This window comes from Arachis stenosperma, chromosome 9 (genome assembly GCF_014773155.1).
Source record: "Arachis stenosperma cultivar V10309 chromosome 9, arast.V10309.gnm1.PFL2, whole genome shotgun sequence".
Taxonomy (NCBI): Eukaryota; Viridiplantae; Streptophyta; class Magnoliopsida; order Fabales; family Fabaceae; genus Arachis; species Arachis stenosperma.
In genome coordinates, this window is record NC_080385.1 from 111,045,743 (window position 1) to 111,069,898 (window position 24,156).

The window sequence follows — 24,156 nt, forward strand, 5'->3', positions numbered from 1 at the left end:
AGCAGGAGCAGAGACAAAGGCATTCTTGTTGAAGCTGACCCTGAACCTGAAAGGACCTTGAAGAGAAAGCTAAGAGAAGCCAAAGCACAACTCTCTTTAGAGGACCTGACCGAATTCTTCAAAGAAGAAGAACTCATGGCAGCCGAAAATAACAACAATACCAACAATGCAAGGAAGGTGCTGGGTGACTTTACTGCACCTACTCCTGATTTTTATGGGAGAAGCATCTCTATCCCTGCCATTGGAGCAAACAACTTTGAGCTTAAACCTCAATTAGTTTCTCTAATGCAACAGAATTGCAAGTTCCATGGACTTCCAATGGAAGATCCTCATCAGTTCTTAGCTGAATTCTTGCAAATCTGTGACACAGTCAAGACTAATGGGGTAGACCCTGAGGTCTATAGACTGATGCTATTCCCTTTTGCTGTAAGAGACAGAGCTAGAATATGGTTGGACTCACAACCTAAAGAAAGCCTGGACTCTTGGGAAAAGCTAGTCAATGCCTTCTTGGCAAAGTTCTTTCCACCACAAAGATGGAGTAAGCTTAGAGTGGAAGTCCAAACCTTCAGACAGAAGGATGGAGAATCCCTCTATGAAGCTTGGGAAAGATACAAACAATTGATCAGAAAATGTCCTTCTGACATGCTTTCTGAATGGAGCATCATAGGTATCTTCTATGATGGTCTCTCTGAACTGTCCAAGATGTCTTTGGATAGCTCTGCTGGAGGATCTCTTCATCTGAAGAAGACGCCTACAGAGGCTCAAGAGCTCATTGAAATGGTTGCAAATAACCAATTCATGTACACTTCTGAAAGGAATCCTGTGAACAATGGGACAAGTCAGAAGAAATGAGTTCTTGAGATTGATACTCTGAATGCCATTTTGGCTCAGAACAAGATATTGACTCAACAAGTCAATTTGATTTCTCAAAGTCTGTCTGGAATGCAAAATGCACCAAGCAGTACTAAGGATGCTTCATCTGAGGAAGAAGCCTATGATCCTGAGAACCCTTCAATGGAAGAGGTGAATTACCTAGGAGAGCCCTATGGAAACACCTATAATTCTTCATGGAGAAATCACCCAAATCTCTCATGGAAGAATCAAGAGAGACCTCAACAAGGTTTCAATAATAATGGTGGAAGAAACAGGTTTAGCAATGGCAAGCCTTTTCCATCATCTTCTCAGCAACAGACAGAGAATCCTAAGCAGAACCCCTCTGACTTAGCAACCATGGTCTCTGATCTAATCAAAACCACTCAAAGTTTCATGACTGAAACAAGGTCTTCCATTAGGAATTTGGAAGGACAAGTGGGACAGCTGAGCAAGAAAGTTACTGAACTCCCTCCTAGTACTCTCCCAAGCAACACAGAAGAAAATCCAAAAGGAGAGTGCAAAGCCCTAAACATGGCCGAATTTGGAGAGGATGGAGAGGAAGTGGACGCCAATGAGGAAGGCTTCAATGGGCGTACACTGACCTCCACTGAGTTCCCCAATGAGGAACCATGGGAATCTGAGGCTCAAAATGAGACCATAGAGATTCCATTGAACTTACTTCTGCCTTTCATGAGCTCTGATGAGTATTCTTCCTCTGAAGAGGACGAGTATGTCACTGAAGAGCAAGTTGCTAAATACCTTGGAGCAATCATGAAGCTAAATGACAAGTTATTTGGAAATGAGACTTGGGAGAATGAACCTCCTTTGCTCACCAAAAAGCTAGATGACATGTCTAGGCAGAAATTACCTCAAAAGAGACAAGATCCTGGGAAGTTTTCAATACCTTGTACCATAGGCACCATGACCTTCAAGAAGGCTTTGTGTGACTTAGGGTCAAGTGTAAACCTCATGCCTCTCTCAGTAATGGAGAAGCTAAGGATCTTTGAGGTACAAGCTGCAAAAATCTCACTAGAGATGGCAGACAACTCAAGAAAACAAGCTTATGGACTTGTAGAGAATGTTTTGGCGAAGGTTGAAGACCATTACATCCCTACTAATTTCATAGTCCTAGAGACTGGGAAGTGCATGGATGAAACCATCATCCTTGGCAGACCCTTCCTAGCCACAGCAAAGGCTGTGATTGATGTTGATAGAGGTGAACTGATCATTCAAGTGAATGGAGAATCCTTTGTGTTTAAGGCTCAAGGATATCCCTCTGTCACCATAGAGATGAAGCATGAAGAGCTTCTCTCAAATCAGAGTCAAGAAGAGCCCCCACATTCAAACTCTAAGTTTGGTGTTGGGAGGCCACAACCAAACTCTAAGTTTGGTGTTGAACCCCCACATTCAAACTCTAAGTTTGGTGTTGGGAGGTTCCAACATTGCTCTGAGTATCTGTGAGGCTCCATGAGAGCCCTCTGTCAAGCTATTGACATTAAAGAAGCGCTTGTTGGGAGGCAACCCAATGATTATATTTTATATAGTTTCTTTTGTTATTTTATGTTTTTGTAGGTTGATGATCATGAGAAGTCACAAAATCCATTGAAAAAGGAAAAACAGAATGAAAAACAGGAAGAAAAACAGCACACCCTGGAGGAAGATGCTGCTGGCGTTCAAACGCCAGTAAGCCTAGCAGTTGGGCGTTTAACGCCCAGTCTGGCACCATTCTGGGCGTTTAACGCCAGAAAGGGGCACCAGACTGGCGTTAAACGCCAGAAAAGGGCTAAAACCTGGCGTTAAACGCCAGGAATGGGCATCAGCCCGGCGTTTAATGCCAGAAATGGGTCAAAACGTGATTTTTGATGCCATTTGGTGCAGGGATGACTTTTCCTTGACACCACAGGATCTGTGGACCCCACAGGATCCCCACCAACCCCACCACCACTCTCTCTCTTCTTCCCCCATTCACCAATCACCTCAATACCTCTTCCCCAAAAACCCTTCACCTATCAAATCCCATCTTCACCACTCACATCCATCCTTCATAAAACCCCACCAACCGCACTCTTCAAATTCAAACCACTTTCCCTCCCAAACCCACCCATAATGGCCGAACCTCATCTCCCCTCTCTCCTATAAATACCCTTCTTCATTCCTTCATTTTCACACAACCTAAACACCACTTCTCCCCCTGTTTGGCCGAATACACCACCATCTCCCTCTTCCTCATTTCTTCTTCTTCTACTCTCTTCTTTCTTCTTTTGCTCGAGGACGAGCAAACATTTTAAGTTTGGTGTGGTAAAAGCGTTGCTTTTTCGTTTTCCATAACCATTTATGGCATCCAAGGCCGGAGAAACCTCTAGAAAGAGGAAAGGGAAGGCAAAAGCTTCCACCTCCGAGTCATGGGAGATGGATAGATTCATCTCAAGGGTGCATCAAGACCACTTCTATGAAGTTGTGGCCTTGAAGAAGGTGATCCCCGAGGTCCCCTTTTCACTCAAAAAGGGTGAATATCCGGAGATCCGACATGAGATCCGAAGAAGAGGTTGGGAAGTGCTCACCAACCCCATTCAACAAGTCGGAATCTTGATGGTTCAAGAGTTCTATGCCAATGCATGGATCACCAAGAACCATGATCAAAGTATGAACCCGGATCCAAAGAATTATCTCACAATGGTTCGGGGGAAATACTTGGATTTTAGTCCGGAAAGTGTGAGGGTGGCGTTCAACTTGCCTATGATGCAAGGAGATGAACATCCTTACACAAGAAGGGTCAACTTTGATCAAAGGTTGGACCAAGTCCTCACAATCATATGTGAAGAGGGCGCACAATGGAAGAGAGATTCAAGGGGCAAGCCGGTTCAATTGAGAAGGCATGACCTCAAACCCGTGGCTAGAGGATGGTTGGAGTTTATCCAACGCTCAATCATTCCCACTAGCAACCGGTCCGAAGTTACTTTAGACCGGGCCATCATGATCCATAGCATCATGATTGGAGAAGAAGTGGAAGTTCATGAGGTTATAGCCCAAGAACTCTACAAGGTGGCGGATAAGTCCTCTACCTTAGCAAGGTTAGCCTTTCCTCACCTCATTTGTCACCTCTGTTATTCAGTTGGAGTTGACATAGAGGGAGACATCACCATTGATGAGGATAAGCCCATTACCAAGAAAAGGATGGAGCACACAAGAGACCCCTCTCATCATGAGATCCCTGAGATACCTCAAGGGATGCACTTTCCTCCACAAGACTATTGGGAGCAACTAAACACCTCCCTAGGAGAATTAAGTTCCAACATGGGACAACTAAGGGTGGAGCACCAAGAACACTCCATTCTCCTCCATGAAATAAGAGAAGATCAAAGAATCATGAGAGAGGAGCAACAAAGACAAGGAAGAGACATTGAGGAGCTCAAGCACTCCATAGGACCTTCAAGAGGAAGGAAGAGCCGCCATCACTAAGGTGGACCCATTCCTTGATTTCCTTGTTCTTTATTCTTCTGTTTTTCGAATTTTAGTGCTTATGATTATCTATGTTTGTGTCTTGTGATCATTAGTGTCTTAGTGTCTATGCCTTAAAGTTATGAATGTCCTATGAATCCATCACCTCTCTTGAATAAAAACGTGCTTAAATTGAAAAGAAAAGAATTGCATGAATTTTGAATTTTATAACAGTTTAATTATTTGATGTGGTGGCAACACTTTTGTTCTCTAAATGTATGCTTGAACAGTGCATATGTCTTTTAAATTTGTGGTTCATGAATGTTGGCTCTTGAAAGAATGATGAAAAAGGAGACATGTTACTGAGGATCTGAAAAATCATAAAAATGATTCTTGAAGCAAGAAAAAGCAGTGAATACAAAAAAAAAAAGGGAGGAAGCAAGCGAAAAAAAAAAACCGAAAAAAAAAGAGAAAAAAAAAAGAAAGAAATAAAGTTGTGATCCAAGGCAAAAAGAGTGTGTTTAAGAACCCTGGACACCTCTAGTTGGGGACTTTAGCAAAGCTGAGTCACAATCTGAAAAGGTTCACCCAATTATGTGTCTGTGGCATGTATGTATCCGGTGGTAATACTGGAAGACAGAGTGCTTTGGGCCACAGCCAAGACTCATAAAGTAGCTGTGTTCAAGAATCATCATACTTAACTAGGAGAATCAATAACACTATCTGGATTCTGAGTTCCTAAAGAAGCCAATCATTCTGAGTTCCAAAGGATAAAGTGAGATGCCAAAACTATTCAGAGGCAAAAAGCTAAAAGCCCCGCTCATCTAATTAATACTGATCTTCATAGATGTTTTTGAAGTTCATTGCATATTCTCTTCTTTTTATCTTATTTGATCTTCAGTTGCTTGGGGACAAGCAACAATTTAAGTTTGGTGTTGTGATGAGCGGATAATTTGTACGCTTTTTGGCATTGTTTTTTGTATGTTTTTGGTAGTTTTAGTTGAGTTCTTAGTATATTTTTATTAGTTTTTAGTTAAAAATTCACTTTTCTGGACGTTACTATGAGTTTGTGTGTTTTTCTGTGATTTCAGGTATTTTCTGGCTGAAATTGAGGGACCTGAGCAAAAATCTGATCCAGAGACTCAAAAGGACTGCAGATGCTGTTGGATTCTGACCTCCCTGCACTCAAAGTGGATTTTCTGGAGCTACCGAAGCCCAATTGGCGCGCTCTCAACGGCGTTGGAAAGTAGACATCCTGGGCTTTCCAGCAATATATGATAGTCCATACTTTGCCCAAGATTTGATGGCCCAAACCGGCGTTCAAAGTCACCTCAAGAAATTCCAGCGTTAAACGCCGGAACTGGCACCTAAATGGGAGTTAAACGCCCAAACTGGCATAAAAGCTGGCGTTTAACTCCAAGGAGAGTCTCTACCCGAAAATGCTTCATTGCTCAGCCCAAGCACACACCAAGTGGGCCCGGAAGTGGATTTTTATGTCATTTACTCATTTCTGTACACCTTAGGCTACTAGTTTTCTATAAGTAGGACCTATTACTATTGTATTAGCATCTTCTGGTCTTTGGAACCTTTTTCTTTAGATCTTTTGATCACTTTGGGAGGCTGGCCATTCGGCCATGCCTAGACCTTGTTCTTATGTATTTTCAACGGTGGAGTTTCTACACACCATAGATTAAGGTGTGGAGCTCTGCTGTACCTCGAGTATTAATGCAATTACTATTGTTCTTCCATTCAATTCCGCTTGTTCTTTGTCCAAGATATCACTTGTTCTTCAACTTGATGAAGGTGATGATTGACACTCATCACCATTCTCACCTATGAACAAGGTGACTGACAACCATTCTTGTTCTACAAGCATCTCAGGCTTAGTGAATATCTCTTGGATTTCTGATTGCATGATGCATGGTTGATCGCCTGACAACCGAGTGCTCGCCTGACAAACGAGCCAGCCATTCCGTGAGATCAGAGTCTTCGTGGTATAGGCAAGAACTGATGGCGGCATTCAAGAGAATCCGGAAGGTCTAACCTTGTCTGTGGTATTCTGAGTAGGATTCAATGATTGAATGACTGTGACGTGCTTCAAACTCCTGAGGGCGGGGCGTTAGTGACAGACGCCAAAAGAATCACTGGATTCTATTCCGGTCTGATTGAGAACCGACAGATGATTAGCCTATGCTGTGACAGAGCATCAGGGACATATTTTCACTGAGAGGATGGGAGGTAGCCACTGACAACGGTGAAACCCTTGCATAAGCTTGCCATGGAAAGGAGTAGGAAGGATTGGATAAAGACAGTAGGAAAGCAGAGAGACGGAAGGGAAGGCATCTTCATGCGCTTGTCTGAAGCTCTTACACCAATGATATACATAAGTATCTCTATCTTTATCTTTATGCTTTATTCGTTTATCACTATACCCATTTGAGTCTGCCTGACTGAGATTTACAAGATGACCATAGCTTGCTTCATACCACCAATCTCCGTGGGATCTACCCTTACTCGCGTAAGGTTTATTACTTGGACGACCTAGTGCACTTGCTGGTTAGTTGTGCGAAGTTGTGTTTATGCCATGGTATTGAGCACCAAGTCTTTGGAGCCATTACCGGGGATTGTTCTGTGTGTTAAAAAGTATTGATCACAATTTCATGCACCATCGTCTTTCCAAAATGGCCATCCACGCGACCGTGTTACCCAGAATTTTGGCAAAATGAAATTCCAACAGAGAGTTGTGCAAATGCGAGGCTGCACTCGCGCCACGAGCACAAATCAAGTGATGCGATCGCGTGACCCACGCATCCGCGTCGCCTGACCTTATTACGCACCACGCGGCCGCGTCACCCACGCGACCGCATCGCCAGCGTCGCACACCTTAATCTAATATTCCAAAATATTTTATCTTTTCCTCCCTCCTTTCTTACTTACTTCTTCTTCCCTTCTTTCCCTTCTCATTCTTTTTCTCTTTCATTTTCTTTTACTTAATTGCATACTTTCATTCATTGCATTATTTTCGTTGGTGTTGGAATTTTATTTGGGTCATTGTTTTTTCTATATTTTTGTGGATTATTTGACAATTATATATTACTTTTTAAAGGGTTGCTTGAATGTTCAATTTAATACTTTCAAATAGCTTATTTACCGTGCATGCTATGTGTTTGTGAAAACGCCCGTATGGCATTGTCCACTATTTTTAAGATTTCTTTTAATTTACTACTATAAATGCCTGCTTTTCACAAATTCCCTTTACTATTTTATTAATTAAATATAATTATTAATACAAACGTTATTGTTAGTTTTTCACGACTAATAATACATCTAGACTTTTGATGCTTGATCTATGCTACTCATGCCCTTGCCGGCATGCTAATAAACATCTTGCATCGAATACTCCCCATGCCTTGCTATATTTCCATTGATGAACTGATCACATGGAATCGCGACCATGTCTTTCATTCATTATTTTTCTTACTTGGCATGATTATCACTCGTACCGCCCTCCTCTTTGCTCTGTCTCTTTGACTTCATGTCCTTTTCTCTTCTCCCTTTTTCAGGCTGGCCACCGAGAAGAGTAAAGAGAAAGACTCTACAACGAGCATCGGCTGAGGAACCACAGCACCCGCCCACCTATACATCTCAGCATGCACCGAGGACGGTGCAATCTTTAAGTGTGAGGAGGTCGATACCGATCTCCACGGGTCAGTTAGTCCCTGCTTAACACCAATTTTTCTTTTTCATTGTTGCATTTGCATGTTTGTTTTTGTGCATATTTTACCACTTGGTTAAAGTAATATTTTCTTTTTCAAGAAATTTTTATAGTATTTCACTAATTTGAATAAAATTTTTTGAAAAACTTGTTTGAAGAAATATTATTTTGGAACATAGTTTAGAGCTCGAACACACAAAACCAGTGAGATTTTTGAGCCTATTTGAATTGGTTGCATTTTATCAACCAATATTTTATTTTTGGTATGTGTTTTTCTCTCTAAAATTGTGATCTTTGTCTTGCTTAATTCTATATTTCCATTGTTTGATGTATGCATGCACTGATATGATTGAGGCCTTTGTTTCACTAAGCTTACATACCCATACGGCCTTACCCTTTCATTATCCTTTGCAAACCAATTTGAGCCTAATATACCCATTTGTTCTTTACTTTAGCTCATTACTAACTCTAAGCGGGAAACAATAATGTCCTTAATTTGAATTCTTGGTTAGCTTAGACTAGTAAAAGTGCTCATAATTTAAGTGTGGGGAAGTTGGGTTTGAAAATATTTGGTTTGAATAATTGGGTGTTGTATATTTTAGTAAAAATGTGCAAAATAATGGTTGAGCACATGTTATTGCATTCAATACTTTAATTATATGCATTGAAAAAAAAAGTGAAAAAGAAAAAAAAAGAGCAATTGATAAAAGGGGACAAAATGTCCCAAAATAAATAAGTGAAATCAATGCATATGAGCTGTACTCAAAACTTGGAATGCATAAATATGTAGTAAACACAGTTGATGGGAAGTTAGATTTTTCATTTTAATTAAATGGATTGTCTTAAGTTAGGTGGAAAGTTTATGTTAATTAAGGATTCAGATTTTAGTCCACTTGGCCAAATACAATCCTACCTTGACCCTAACCCCATTACAACCCTTAAAAGACCTCTTGATTTGTGTATTGGTGCATTAAATTTTTGTTGATTGTTAGATGAAGAGCAAACTATAGAAAGCAAGATTAGTAGAGAATTGAGAGAATTGACCCTAGACACTTGAGAGTTAGACTGATATACACCACCAAGTAAGGGTTCAGCGCTTAATTATATGTTCCCTGCTTTCATGAGCTATCTTCTTCTTGCAAGTTATTTATATTGTATTTTGTGATTTGAATTAGTGAAATTCAGTTCATATTTATTCTTGAAAGATTTATTTACTTTTTCACCAAGTAGGTAGAATCATTTTAACATGTAGTTGCATTCACATTCATAGGTTGCATTGCATGAGTCTTGCCTTTTCTACTCATTCATTTGGTCTCCTTGAGTTTAGCATGAGGACATGCTAATGTTTAAGTGTGGGGAGGTTGATAAACCACTATTTTATGGTTTACAATGTGTTTAATTGTGTGGTTTTATCATGGTCTTTACCCACTTATTCATATAATTAGCATGCATTTATATTTCCTTCCTAAAATTATTACATGATTGAAAACATGCTTCTTTGGTCTTAATTTAGCTAATCTTAATCCTCTCTTATTACCATTCGATGCCTTGATCTGTGTGTTAAGTGTTTCAGGCTTTATAGGGCATGAATGAATGAGAGATTGGGAAGGAAGCTTGCAAAAATGGAAAGAACACAAGAAATTGAGGAGATGACCAGCGAGAGGTGACGCGTACGCGTCAGCGACGCAACCGCACAGAAGAAAGGAATCCGCAGTGACGCGGCCGCATGGCTCACGCGACCGCGCGGATTGGAAAAGCACAAGTGACGCAGAAGCATAGACGACGCGAACACGTGGCAGGGAAAAACGCAAATGACGCGTCCGCATGGATGACGCAATCGCGTGACGTGCACGATCTGCAGAATTCCAAAAGTCGCTGGCAGAGATTCTGGGCCGCATTTTAATCCAGTTTTCAGCCCAGAAACACAGATTAAAGTCAGCGAACTTGCAGAGACTCATCATGCTCTGATAATTCATAATTTTAGGATTAGATGTAGTTTTTAGAGAGAGAGATTCTCTCCTCTCTCTTAGGATTAGGATTAGGATTTTTATTAGGATTATGAATATTTCTTCTGCATCTCAAGTTCAATATTCTTTGCATTTATTTATTTTCAATGTTCCATGTTTGGATTGATTTTCTTATTTAAATATAATTTGAGGTATTTTCAGATCTATGATTTGTTTCTTTTATTTATAATATAAATAATTTGGATTTTTCCCTTTTGGCTTTGGTTGAGTAATTGGTGATGCTTGAGCTGTCAAATAAAGCAGTGGTTGAAATTGGGAGTTGCTAATTAATTTGAATTCCAATAACTCTAGCCTTTTCCAAGGAAAGACTAGGACTTTAGGTATTGATAAACCCTATTTTGAGGGTTTATCTTGTGTTGATTTTAGGGGTTTTATCAATGATTCCACACGCTTTCTATATGAAAATACAAGACTTTATGTTCCTTTCCTAATTTTGCCTCATGGCTGAAAACATGCTTATTTTGCACTAAATTAGATACATTTCTAATCTTCTCTTGGTGCCATTCGATGCCGTGACCTGTGTGTTAAGTGGTTTCAGAATATAGGGCAGGGATGGACCGGAAGAAAGAAGGAGAACAGGCGCAAAGGAAGAGAGCATGAGAATTGAGCTTTGGAAATCTCAGCATGGGCGCGTGCGCGCACTTGACGCGTCCGCTTGGATTGAGCAGCTAGAAGTCAAAGCCAAGAGCCAAGCCACGAGCCGGCTTGCGTAGCGGCTAGGCCATGATCTTCATGGGCGCGCACGCGTACATTACGCCTCCGTGCACATTACAAGATGCCTCAGTGGCGCGCACGCGTACATTGCGCGTGCGCGCCGATGTTCGAATGTGATTTTTTAAAGAGCCACGTGACTTGGGCGTGGAGGCAGTTGGGGATCCCATCTTGGGGAAGTGCCTTGGCGGGAAAAGCTTAAGAAGACCAAAGAAACAAAGGTTAAGGGACTTTAGCTCATTTTCTAGATTCTAGACTTTTTGGTAGATAGTTAGTTACACTCTTGGAGAAGGAGAGAGAGATTGCAAGCTCTCATTAGGGTTCATCTTCATCCAATTTCTGAATTTTCAATCACTCTTTGGTGAGATCCATTGCAATTCTCAATTCACTTTGTTCATGTCATAGATCTTCTTCTCCAATCTCAATTAGTGCTTGTAATTGCTCAATTTTCATAGATCTTAGATTCAATTTTGTAGTTTTGGATTTTGTCAATTCCTTTAGAATCTCATTTCCATTGTTGTTCTTTGTTAATTGTTGTTAGTTCCTTATGTTGAATTACTTTTAATTCTACTTTCTTCTCATTCTTGCTATGACTTTCACTCTTGCTCATCAAATGTTTGATAAAATGCCAACACTAGTTATGGAGTAAAAGTTTCTTACTTGGCATAGGGTTTGGGCCATTAAAAGAAGTTGAATAGTTGTGTCAATTGTTGATTTGGAATTAGGGATTGCTGATTGACTTGGAGTGCACTAAAGCTAGATTTCCATAAGGTAAAGCTAGGACTTGTGACTCAAGTTAATTACTCTCATTTGACTTTCCTCTATGCCTAGGGGTTAACTAAATGAAGCAAGGCCTAATTGTTGTCATCATTGAAGGAACTATAAGGATAGAATTTCTAATGCCAACCCTAAGCCAAGTCTTTTAAGGATTGATTGTTTGTTTTCTATTTTGCTAAAACCCTCAAAGAATCATAACAAGGCTTCCTAATCAATATGATGCATGCTTTAGCAATTCCAAGGGAGGATGACTCGGGAGACTAGTACTCTCGGTTATAGATTGTAGGATTGTTTGATGCGAAGTTTAAGTGTCGATTAGACTATACTCACGATCGTATTCATCTTTGAATTCTAAATCGATATGCTAAATTTCGTTTATCAAAATGGCGCCTTTGCCGGGGAATTTGCTTAGTGTGCCATGTTATTGTTTGGAGTAAATGTGTGTATATATGTACATAGTTGCATTTCATTGTAAATTGTTCAAGTGACTAACCCCTCATCGTTACCATGAATCTCACTTTCCCTTCATTGCATGACGCGTTCACAACCGAATCCGAGCTTAGTCCCCATTGATCCGGAAATAGAACAAACTTTGTTTCATATTAGACAAGCTCGGAGGTGGCTAAAGTTTGGGAAAGGTGAAGAGGTTTTCACCACCTCGACCACCTTACTAAAAGTGAACATTGAACCGTCACTCAAAGAAGGCATTAGTCATTGATGAGCGGATAATTTGTACCCTTTTTGGCATTATTTTTAGTATGTTTTTAGTATCTTCTAGTTAGTTTTTATTATATTTTTATTAGTTTTTAGTTAAAATTCACTTTTCTGGACTTTACTATGAGTTTGTGTGTTTTTCTGTGATTTCAGGTATTTTCTGGCTGAAATTGAGGGATCTGAGCAAAAATCTGATCCAGAGACTGAAAAGGACTGCAGATGCTGTTGGATTCTGACCTCCCTGCACTCAAAGTGGATTTTCTGGAGCTACAGAAGCCCAATTGGCGCGCTCGCAACGGCGTTGGAAAGTAGACATCCTGGGCTTTCCAGCAATATATGATAGTCCATACTTTTCCCAAGATTTAATGGCCCAAACTGGCGTTCAAAGTCACCTACAGAAATTCCAGCGTTAAACGCCGGAACTGGCACCTAAATGGGAGTTAAACGCCCAAACTGGCACCAAAGCTGGCGTTTAACTCCAAGAGGAGTCTCTACACGAAAATGCTTCATTTGCTCAGCCCAAGCACACACCAAGTGGGCCCGGAAGTGGATTTTTATGTCATTTACTCATCTATGTACACCTTAGGCTACTAGTTCTCTATATATAGGACCTTTTACTATTGTATTAGAGAGCTTTTTGATCATGTTTTTATGATTGAACTCACTTTGGGAGGCTGGCCATTCGGCCATGCCTAGACCTTGTTCTTATGTATTTTCAACGGTGGAGTTTCTACACACCATAGATTAAGGTGTGGAGCTCTGCTGTACCTCGAGTATTAATGCAATTACTATTGTTCTTCTATTCAATTCCGCTTGTTCTTTGTCCAAGATATCACTTGTTCTTCAACTTGATGAATGTGATGATCCGTGACACTCATCATCATTCTCACTTATGAACAAAGTGCCTGACAACCACTCTTGTTCTACTAGCATACGAGGCTTAGTGAATATCTCTTGGATTCCTGATACACGATGCATGGTTGATCGCCTGACAACCGAGTGCTCGCCTGACAAACGAGCCAGCCATTCCGTGAGATCAGAGTCTTCGTGGTATAGGCGAGAACTGATGGCGGCATTCAAGAGAATCCGGAAGGTCTAACCTTGTCTGTGGTATTCTGAGTAGGATTCAATGATTGAATGACTGTGACGTGCTTCAAACTCCTTGCAGGCGGGGCGTTAGTGACAGACGCAAAAGGATCGATGGATTTTATTCCGGCCTGACCGAGAACCGACAGCTGATTACCCATGCTGTGACAGAGCATAGGCGACGTTTTCACTGAGAGGATGGGAGGTAGCCACTGACAACGGTGAAACCCTTGCATAAGCTTGCCATGGAAAGGAGTAAGAAGGATTGGATGAAGACAGTAGGAAAGCAGAGAGACGGAAGGGAAGGCATCTTCATTCGCTTATCTGAAGCTCTCACCAATGATATACACAAGTATCTCTATCTTTATCTTTATGCTTTATTCGTTTATCACCATACCCATTTGAGTCTGCCTGACTGAGATTTACAAGGTGACCATAGCTTGCTTCATACCAACAATCTCCGTGGGATCGACCCTTACTCGCGTAAGGTTTATTACTTGGACGACCCAGTGCACTTGCTGGTTAGTTGTGCGAAGTTGTGTTTATGCCATGGTATTGAGCACCAAGTCTTTGGAGCCATTACCGGGGATTGTTTTGTGTAAAAGTAGTGATCACAATTTCGTGCACCAAGTTTTTGGCGCCGTTGCCGGGGATTGTTCTTGTGTATGGACAACTGACGGTTCATCTTGTTGCTTAGATTAGGTATTTTTTTTTCGAAATTCTTGAAGATGAATTCTAGAGTTTCATGATGATTTGTTGAAATCTGGCTGGCTGAGAAGCCATGTCTAATCTTATTGGACCGAGGTTTCAACTGATCATCACAATAGCTTGTTGATTTCCATCAATCTTGCTATTGGAGCAATGATCTGCTAAGGCTTGGCTGGCCATTGGCCATGTCTAGTGTTTTGGACCGAAGCTTTCTTTGAAAGCTTGGCTGGCTGTGAAGCCATGTCTAATTCCTGGACCGGAGTCTTAGACTAGCATTGCAATGATTCCTGGAAATTCAAATTGAGAATTCTGAAACATTTATTTTCTATTTTTCACATAATTTTTGAAAAAAGCACAAAAAAATTTTCAAAATCATAAAAACCAAAAATATTTTATGTTTCTGTTTGAGTCTAGTGTCTAATCTTAAGTTTGGTGTTTTGCATGCCTTGTTTATTTGATCTTGGTTCTATTTTCAAGTCAATAGTACAGGGGACTGAAGATTCAGAACATCCAGCAGAGGAATTACACAGAAAAACTGGGCGTTCAAAACGCCCAGTGAAGAAGGACAGACTGGCGTTTAAACGCCAGCCAGGGTACCTGGTTGGGCGTTTAACGCCCAAAAAGGTAGCATTTTGGGCGTTAAACGCCAGAATGGATACCATTCTGGGCGTTTAACGCCAGGATGGCACAAGGGGGAGGATTTTGTTTTCAAAATCAATTTTTTTCAAGTTTTCAAAGTTTTTCAAAATCAAATCTTTTTCAAATCAAATCTTTTCAATCAAATGTTTTCAAAATCAATTTCTTTCCTTTTTTTAAAGATACTTACTAACAATTAATGATTTGATTGAACATTTCAAGTATGTTGCCTTTTCTGTTGAGGAAGGTTTAATGTTTGAATCATATCTTTTCTTGTTAGGCAAGTCATTAATTTTTAAAATCAAATCTTTTTAAAATTGTTTTTAAATCATATCTTTTCAATCACATCTTTTTTTAAAAAAAAGCATAACTTTTCAATCATATCTTTTTAATCACATCTTTTTCAAAATAAGTTTTCAATCAAATCTTTTTAATTTCTAATTTCAAAATCTTTCTCAAAAATCACTTTACTTCTTTCCCACTTTTGTTTTCGAAAATCAATTAGTGTTTTTCAAAATGTTTTCAAAATCTTTTACTTAATTTTCGAAAACTCTCTTCCCCTCTTCCCACATCCTTCTATTTATGGAGTATAACTCCTTCTTAATGCACAATTCGAACTCTATCTAATCAAGTTCGAATTCTTCTACCTCTTCCTTCTAATTTTCTTTTCCTTTGACACCTCAAGGAATCTCTATACTGTGACATAGAGGATTCAATATTTTCTTGTTCTCTTCTCTTTCATATGAGCAGGAACAAAGACAAAGGCATTCTTGTTGAAGCTGACCCTGAACCTGAAAGGACCTTGAAGCGAAAGCTAAGAGAAGCTAAGGCACAACTCTCTGCTGAGGACCTGACCGAATTCTTCAAGGAAGAAGAAACCATGGCAGCCGAAAATAACAACAATGCCAACAATGCAAGGAAGGTGCTGGGTGACTTTACTGCACCTACTCCTGACTTCTATGGGAGAAGCATCTCTATCCCTGCCATTAGAGCAAACAACTTTGAGCTTAAGCCTCAATTAGTTTCTCTAATGCAACAGAATTGCAAGTTCCATGGACTTCCATTGAAAGATCCTCATCAGTTCTTAGCTGAATTCTTGCAAATCTGTGACACTGTCAAGACCAATGGGGTAGACCCTGAGGTCTACAGACTTATGCTATTCCCTTTTGCTGTAAGAGACAAAGCTAGAATATGGTTAGACTCTCAACCTAAAGAAAGCCTGGACTCTTGGGAAAAGCTAGTCAATGCCTTCTTGGCAAAGTTCTTTCTACCTCAAAAATTGAGTAAGCTTAGAGTGGAAGTCCAAACCTTTAGACAGAAGGATGGAGAATCCCTCTATGAAGCTTGGGAAAGATACAAACAATTGATCAGAAAATGTCCATCTGACATGCTTTTTGAATGGAGCATCATAGGTATTTTCTATTATGGTCTCTCTGAACTATCCAAAATGTCTTTGGATAGCTCTGCTGGAGGATCTCTTCATCTGAAGAAGACGCCCACAGAGGCTCAAGAGCTCATTGAAATGGTTGCAAATAACCAATTCATGTACACTTCTGAAAGGAATCCTGTGAACAATGGGACAAATCAGAAGAAAGGAGTTCTTGAGATTGATACTCTGAATGCCATTTTGGCTCAGAACAAGATATTGACTCAACAAGTCAATTTGATTTCTCAAAGTCTGTCTGGAATGCAAAATGCACCAAGCAGTACTAAGGATGCTTCATCTGAAGAAGAAGCCTATGATCCTGAGAACCCTTCAATGGAAGAGGTGAATTACCTAGGAGAACCCTATGGAAACACCTATAATTCTTCATGGAGAAATCACCCAAATTTCTCATGGAAGAATCAAGAGAGACCTCAACAAGGTTTCAATAACAATAATGGTGGAAGAAACAGGTTTAGCAATAGCAAGCCTTTTCCATCATCTTCTCAGCAACAGACAGAGAATTCTAAGCAGAACCCCTCTGACTTAGCAACCATGGTCTCTGATCTAATCAAAACCACTCAAAGTTTCATGACTGAAACAAGGTCCTCCATTAGGAATTTGGAGGCACAAGTGGGACAGCTGAGCAAGAAAGTTACTGAACTCCCTCCAAGTACTCTTCCAAGCAATACAGAAGAAAATCCAAAAGGAGAGTGCAAGGTCATCAACATGGCCGAATTTGGAGAGGAAGGAGAGGAAGTGGACGCCACTGAGGAAGTCCTCAATGGGCGTGCACTAGCCTCCACAGAGTTCCCTAATGAGGAACCATGGGAATCTGAGGCTCAAAATGAGACCATAGAGATTCCATTGGACTTACTTCTGCCATTTATGAGCTCTGATGAGTATTCTTCCTCTGAAGAGGATGAGTATGTCACTGAAGAGCAAGTTGCTAAATACCTTGGAGCAATCATGAAGCTAAATGACAAGTTGTTTGGAAATGAGACTTGGGAGGATGAACCCCCTTTGCTCACAAAAGAACTGGATGACTTGTCTAGGCAGAAATTACCTCAAAAGAAACAAGATCCTGGGAAGTTTTCAATACCTTGTACCATAGGCACCACGACCTTCAAGAAGGCTCTGTGTGACTTAGGGTCAAGTGTAAACCTCATGCCTCTCTCTGTAATGGAGAAGCTAGGGATCTTTGAGGTACAAGCTGCAAGAATCTCACTAGAGATGGCAGACAACTCAAGAAAACAAGCTTATGGACTTGTAGAGAATGTTTTGGTTAAGATTGAAGACCATTACATCCCTACTGATTTCATAGTCCTAGAGACTGGGAAGTGCATGGATGAAAACATCATCCTTGGCAGACCCTTCCTAGCCACAGCAAAGGCTGTGATTGATGTTGATGGAGGTGAACTGATCATTCAAGTGAGTGAAGAATCCTTTGTGTTTAAGGCTCAAGGATATCCCTCTGTCACCATGGAGAGGAAGCATGAAGAGCTTCTCTCAAATCAGAGACAAGCAGAGCCCCCACAGTCAAACTCTAAGTTTGGTGTTGGGAGGCCACAACCAAACTCTAAGTTTGGTGTTGAACCCCCACATTCAAACTCTAAGTTTGGTGTTGGGAGGTTCCAACATTGCTCTGAGTATCTGTGAGGCTCCATGAGAGCCCTCTGTCAAGCTACTGACATTAAAGAAGCGCTTGTTGGGAGGCAACCCAATGTTATATTTTATCTATTTTCTTTTGCTATTTTATTTTATTTTGTAGGTTGATGATCATAAGAAGTCACAAAATCAATTGAAAAAGCAAAAACAGAATGAAAAACAGGAAGAAAAATAGCACACCCTGGAGGAAGAACCCACTGGCGTTTAAACGCCAGTGAGGTTAGCAGTTGGGCGTTTAACGCCCAGTCTGGCACCATTCTGGGCGTTTAACGCCAAAAAGGGGCACCAGACTGGCGTTAAACGCCAGAAAAGGGCAAGAACCTGGCATTAAACGCCAGGAATGGGTACCAGCCCGGCGTTTAACGCCAGAAATGGCTCAAAACGTGATTTTGAATGCCATTTGGTGCAGGGATGACTTTTCCTTGACACCTCAGGATCTGTGGACCCCACAGGATCCCCACCAACCCCACCACTCTCTCTATCTTCTTCACCCATTCACCAATCACCTCAATACCTCTTCCCCAAAAACCCTTCACCTATCAAATCCCATCTTTCTCTTCACCACTCACATCCATCCTTCATAAAACCCCACCTACCTCACCCTTCAAATTCAAACCAATTTCCCTCCCAAACCCACCCATAAATGGCCGAACCCCATCTTCCCCCTCTCCTATATAAACCGTTCTTCACCCCTTCATTTTCACACAACCTAAACACCACTTCTCCCCCTCTTTGGCCGAACACTAAGCCACTCCCTTCTTCCTCATTTCTTCTTCTTCTACTCTCTTCTTTCTTCTTTTGCTCGAGGACGAGCAAACCTTTTAAGTTTGGTGTGGTAAAAGCGTTGCTTTTTCGTTTTTCCATAACCATTTATGGCATCCAAGGCCGGAGAAACCTCTAGAAAGAGGAAAGGGAAGGCAAAAGCTTCCACCTCCGAGTCATGGGAGATGGATAGATTCATCTCAAGGGTGCATCAAGACCACTTTTATGAAGTTGTGGCCTTGAAGAAAGTGATCCCCGAGGTCCCCTTTTCACTCAAAAAGGGTGAATATCCGGAGATCCGCCATGAGACCCGAAGAAGAGGTTGGGAAGTGCTTACCAACCCCATTCAACAAGTCGGAATCTTGATGGTTCAAGAGTTCTATGCCAATGCATGGATCACCAAGAACCATGATCAAAGTGTGAACCCGGATCCAAAGAATTATCTTACTATGGTTCGGGGGAAATACTTGGATTTTAGTCCGGAAAATGTAAGGTTAGCATTCAACTTGCCCATGATGCAAGGAGATGAACATCCTTACACTAGAAGGGTCAACTTTGATCAAAGGTTGGACCAAGTCCTCACAGTCATATGTGAAGAGGGCGCACAATGGAAGAGAGATTCAAGAGGGAAGCCGGTTCAATTGAGAAGGCATGACCTCAAGCCCGTGGCTAGAGGATGGTTGGAGTTTATCCAACGCTCAATCATACCCACTAGCAACCGGTCCGAAGTTACTCTAGACCGGGCCATCATGATTCATAGCATCATGATTGGAGAAGAAGTGAAAGTTCATGAGGTTATAGCCCAAGAACTCTATAAAGTGGCGGACAAGTCTTCCACCTTGGCAAGGTTAGCCTTTCTGCATCTCATTTGTCACCTCTGTTATTCAGTTGGAGTTGACATAGAAGGAGATATCCCCATTGATGAGGACAAGCCCATCACCAAGAAAAGGATGGAGCAAACAAGAGACCCCTCTCATCATGAGATCCCTGAGATACCTCAAGGGATGCACTTTCCTCCACAAGACTATTGGGAGCAAATTAACACCTCCCTAGGAGTATTGAGTTCCAACATGGGACAACTAAGGGTGGAGCACCAAGAACACTCCATTCTCCTCCATGAAATTAGAGAAGATCAAAGAATCATGAGAGAGGAGCAACAGAGACAAGGAAGAGACATTGAGGAGCTCAAACACTCCATAAGACCTTCAAGAGGAAGAACAAGCCGCCATCACTAAGGTGGACCCGTTCTTTAATCTCCTTGTTCTTTAATATTCTATTTTTCGAAAATTATGCTTTATGTTTATCTATGTTTGTGTCTTATGATCATTAGTGTCTTAGTGTCTATGCCTTAAAGTTATGAATGTCCTATGAATCCATCACCTTTCTTAAGAACTGTTCTTAATTGAAAAAGAAAAGAATTGCATGAATTTTGAATTGTATAACAGTTTAATTATTTTGATGTGGTGGCAACACTTTTGTTCTATGAATGTATGCTTGAACAGTGCATATGTCTTTTCAATTTGTGGTTCATGAATGTTGGCTCTTGAAAGAATGATGAAAAAGGAGACATGTTACTGAGGATCTGAAAAATCATAAAAATGATTCTTGAAGCAAGAAAAAGCAGTGAATACAAAAAAAAAAAAGAAAGCAAGCGAAAAAAAAACCGAAAAAAAAAGAAGAAAGAAAAAGAAAGAAATAAAGTTGTGATCCAAGGCAATAAGAGTGTGCTTAAGAACCCTGGACACCTCTAATTGGGGACTTTAGCAAAGCTGAGTCACAATCTGAAAAGGTTCACCCAATTATGTGTCTGTGGCATGTATGTATCCGGTGGTAATACTGGAAGACAGAGTGCTTTGGGCCACAGCCAAGACTCAATAAGTAGCTGTGTTCAAGAATCATCATACTTAACTAGGAGAATCAATAACACTATCTGGATTCTGAGTTCCTAAAGAAGCCAATCATTCTGAGTTCCAAAGGATAGAGTGAGATGCCAAAACTATTCAGAGGCAAAAAGCTAAAAGCCCCGCTCATCTAATTAATACTGATCTTCATAGATGTTTTTGGAGTTCATTGCATATTCTCTTCTTTTTATCCTATTTGATCTTCAGTTGCTTGGGGACAAGCAACAATTTAAGTTTGGTGTTGTGATGAGCGGATAATTTGTACCCTTTTTGGCATTATTTTTAGTATGTTTTTAGTATCTTCTAGTTAGTTTTTATTATATTTTTATTAGTTTTTAGTTAAAATTCACTTTTCTGGACTTTACTATGAGTTTGTGTGTTTTTCTGTGATTTCAGGTATTTTCTGGTTGAAATTGAGGGATCTGAGCAAAAATCTGATCCAGAGACTGAAAAGGACTGCAGATGCTGTTGGATTCTGACCTCCCTGCACTCGAAGTGGATTTTCTGGAGCTACAGAAGCCCAATTGGCGCGTTCTCAACGGCGTTGGAAAGTAGACATCCTGGGCTTTCCAGCAATATATGATAGTCCATACTTTGCCCAAGATTTGATGGCCCAAACCGGCGTTCAAAGTCACCTACAGAAATTCCAGCGTTAAACGCCGGAACTGGCACCTAAATGGGAGTTAAACGCCCAAATTGGCACCAAAGCTGGCGTTTAACTCCAAGAGGAGTCTCTACACGAAAATGCTTCATTTGCTCAGCCCAAGCACACACCAAGTGGGCCCGGAAGTGGATTTTTATGTCATTTACTCATCTATGTACACCTTAGGCTACTAGTTCTCTATATATAGGACCTTTTACTATTGTATTAGAGAGCTTTTTGATCATGTTTTTATGATTGAACTCACTTTGGGAGGCTGGCCATTCGGCCATGCCTAGACCTTGTTCTTATGTATTTTCAACGGTGGAGTTTCTACACACCATAGATTAAGATGTGGAGCTCTGCTGTACCTCGAGTATTAATGCAATTACTATTGTTCTTCTATTCAATTCCGCTTGTTCTTTGTCCAAGATATCACTTGTTCTTCAACTTGATGAATGTGATGATCCGTGATACTCATCATCATTCTCACTTATGAACAAAGTGCCTGACAACCACTCTTGTTCTACTAGCATACGAGGCTTAGTGAATATCTCTTGGATTTCTGATACACGATGCATGGTTGATCGCCTGACAACCGAGTGCTCGCCTGACAAACGAGCCAGCCATTCCGTGAGATCAGAGTCTTCGTGGTATAGGCGAGAACTGATGGCGGCATTCAAGAGAATCCGGAAGGTCTAACCTTGTCTGTGGTATTCTGAGTAGGATTCAATGATTGAATGACCGTGACGTGCTTCAAACTCCTAGCAGGCGGGGCGTTAGTGACAGACGCAAAAGGATCGATGGATTTTATTCCGGCCTGACCGAGAACCGACAGCTGATTACCCATGCTGTGACAGAGCATAGGCGACGTTTTCACTGAGAGGATGGGAGGTAGCCACTGACAACGGTGAAACCCTTGCATAAGCTTGCCATGGAAAGGAGTAAGAAGGATTGGATGAAGACAGTAAGAAAGCAGAGAGACGGAAGGGAAGGCATCTTCATTCGCTTATCTGAAGCTCTCACCAATGATATACATAAGTATCTCTATCTTTATCTTTATGCTTTATTCGTTTATCACCATACCCATTTGAGTCTGCCTGACTGAGATTTACAAGGTGACCATAGCTTGCTTCATACCAACAATCTCCGTGGGATCGACCCTTACTCGCGTAAGGTTTATTACTTGGACGACCCAGTGCACTTGCTGGTTAATTGTGCGAAGTTGTGTTTATGCCATGGTATTGAGCACCAAGTCTTTGGAGCCATTACCGGGGATTGTTTTGTGTAAAAGTAGTGATCACAATTTCGTGCACCAGTCATACTTCCATCAATATCACTAACAACTCTTCTTTTGTTTTAGGTACTAACGCCATGGATGCTCCGAGGAGAGTTACCATCAAGGAAGCGGGTGCACCGGATTATGTCCTTCAACCCCTTCATGTAACTCACCCCAACTTGAATGCAAACTTTGAATTGAAGACCGCTTTGATCAACCTCCTACCTAAGTTTCACGGGCTTCCCGCACAAGTCCCTATTCGACATCTCAAGGACTTTCATCGTATATGCTCAACCACTAGACGGGAAGGATCCGATGAGGTTGCTATATGGTTGTTTGCTTTCCCTTTCTCTCTTGAGGACAAGGCTAAAGAATGGTTCTACACTCTATCTAGTGAAGTCACCTCCGTTGGGACTTACCTAGAAGAGGATTCTTGGATAAATTCTTGCCCCCGGAGAAGATGGATAGGCTAAGGAAGGAAATGTCTTGTATTGTACAAGGTGAAACAGAACCACTATACGAGTATTGGGAACGGTTTCGTAAGCTACTAGATGCATGCCCTAATCACATGCTTGACACTCAAGTATTGCTTGGATACATATGTCAAGGGATGCGAGAACAAGATAGAACTCTCTTGGACACCTCTAGCAATGGTTCTTTGTCTAAATATAAAACGGCGGAAGAGGCATGGCAACTTATCATTGACCTAGCCGAATCCAATCAACATTTGAGACGAAGAGTTAACCGCCCAAGAACCGTGAATGAGGTATCAACTAGTAGTGAAACTACCGCTCTAACTCAATCCTTGAGCGAAATGACATCCATCTTGAGGCAACTCCAACTGAACCAACAACAACCACAACAACCTCAATCATACCAACAACACTCCCCACCCCCTCAACAACACAACCAACAATTGGTCCCTCAAAAAGTGTGTGGCATTTGTTCTTGTTATTCCCACTATACGGATGAGTTCCCGAGCCTTCAAGAAGATAACACCTTGGTGGCTACCCATAATTTCTATGACCGCCCAAATCAAGGGTACTACCAAGGTGGTAATCCTAACCAAGGGCACCCTTATCAAGGAGGAAGCTACAATCAAGGGAGTGGGTACCATAATCAAAATTGGAGAGACAATCATCAACAAGGGAATAGGGACAACAACAACAATGGAGGAGGTCAAAGACGGAGCAACAACTCACAAAATTTCTCACAAAACCAGCCACCATACAACCAACAAAATCAACCATACAACCAACAAAACCCACAAAGAAACTACCAAACATACCAACCACCACATCAAAGACCACCACCCAACCAATCACAAATCCCTCAACTCACATATGCAACCACCCCCTCCAACCAAGACGAAACACTCCGAACCATCATCCAAGGCCAAAAGGAACTACAAAACACACTTGCTTCCGGCCTTACCGGCCTCACCTCTACACTACAAGCTCTTCTTGCACGAATGGACACACCAACAAATCCCACCCCTCAACCCCCAATCCAAAGCGTCATTCCCTCTCAACCTCAACCCAATCCTAAGGGGGGCATCAATGCCATCACCCTTAGATCCGGAACACAATTAAAAGAGAAGGGAGCAAAGGACTCAAATCCTATCACATTCACTCAAGAGGAGGAGAGAATAGATATAGAAGAGGTAGTGGAAGAGGAGACACCACAAGTCATAGTTGAGGATGAAGCTCAACCAACAAAGGAGACCCCCAAGGCCAAGAGAACCTTGGAAGAAGAAATTGCTCAACCACTTCCATTTCCAACACTTGCAAAGAAAGCT

General features: G+C 41.2%; 2 non-coding genes across 2 annotated transcripts; both read right to left on the minus strand.

Annotated features, from left to right (window-relative positions):
* Window positions 1–540: 540 nt before the first annotated feature.
* LOC130953880 (small nucleolar RNA R71) lies at window positions 541–648 on the minus strand. The gene has a single exon (XR_009076041.1). It is a non-coding gene; the product is annotated as a small nucleolar RNA R71 (small nucleolar RNA).
* A 15,322-nt stretch (window positions 649–15,970) lies between these two features.
* On the minus strand, window positions 15,971–16,074 carry LOC130953991 (small nucleolar RNA R71). The gene has a single exon (XR_009076150.1). It is a non-coding gene; the product is annotated as a small nucleolar RNA R71 (small nucleolar RNA).
* Window positions 16,075–24,156: the final 8,082 nt, after the last annotated feature.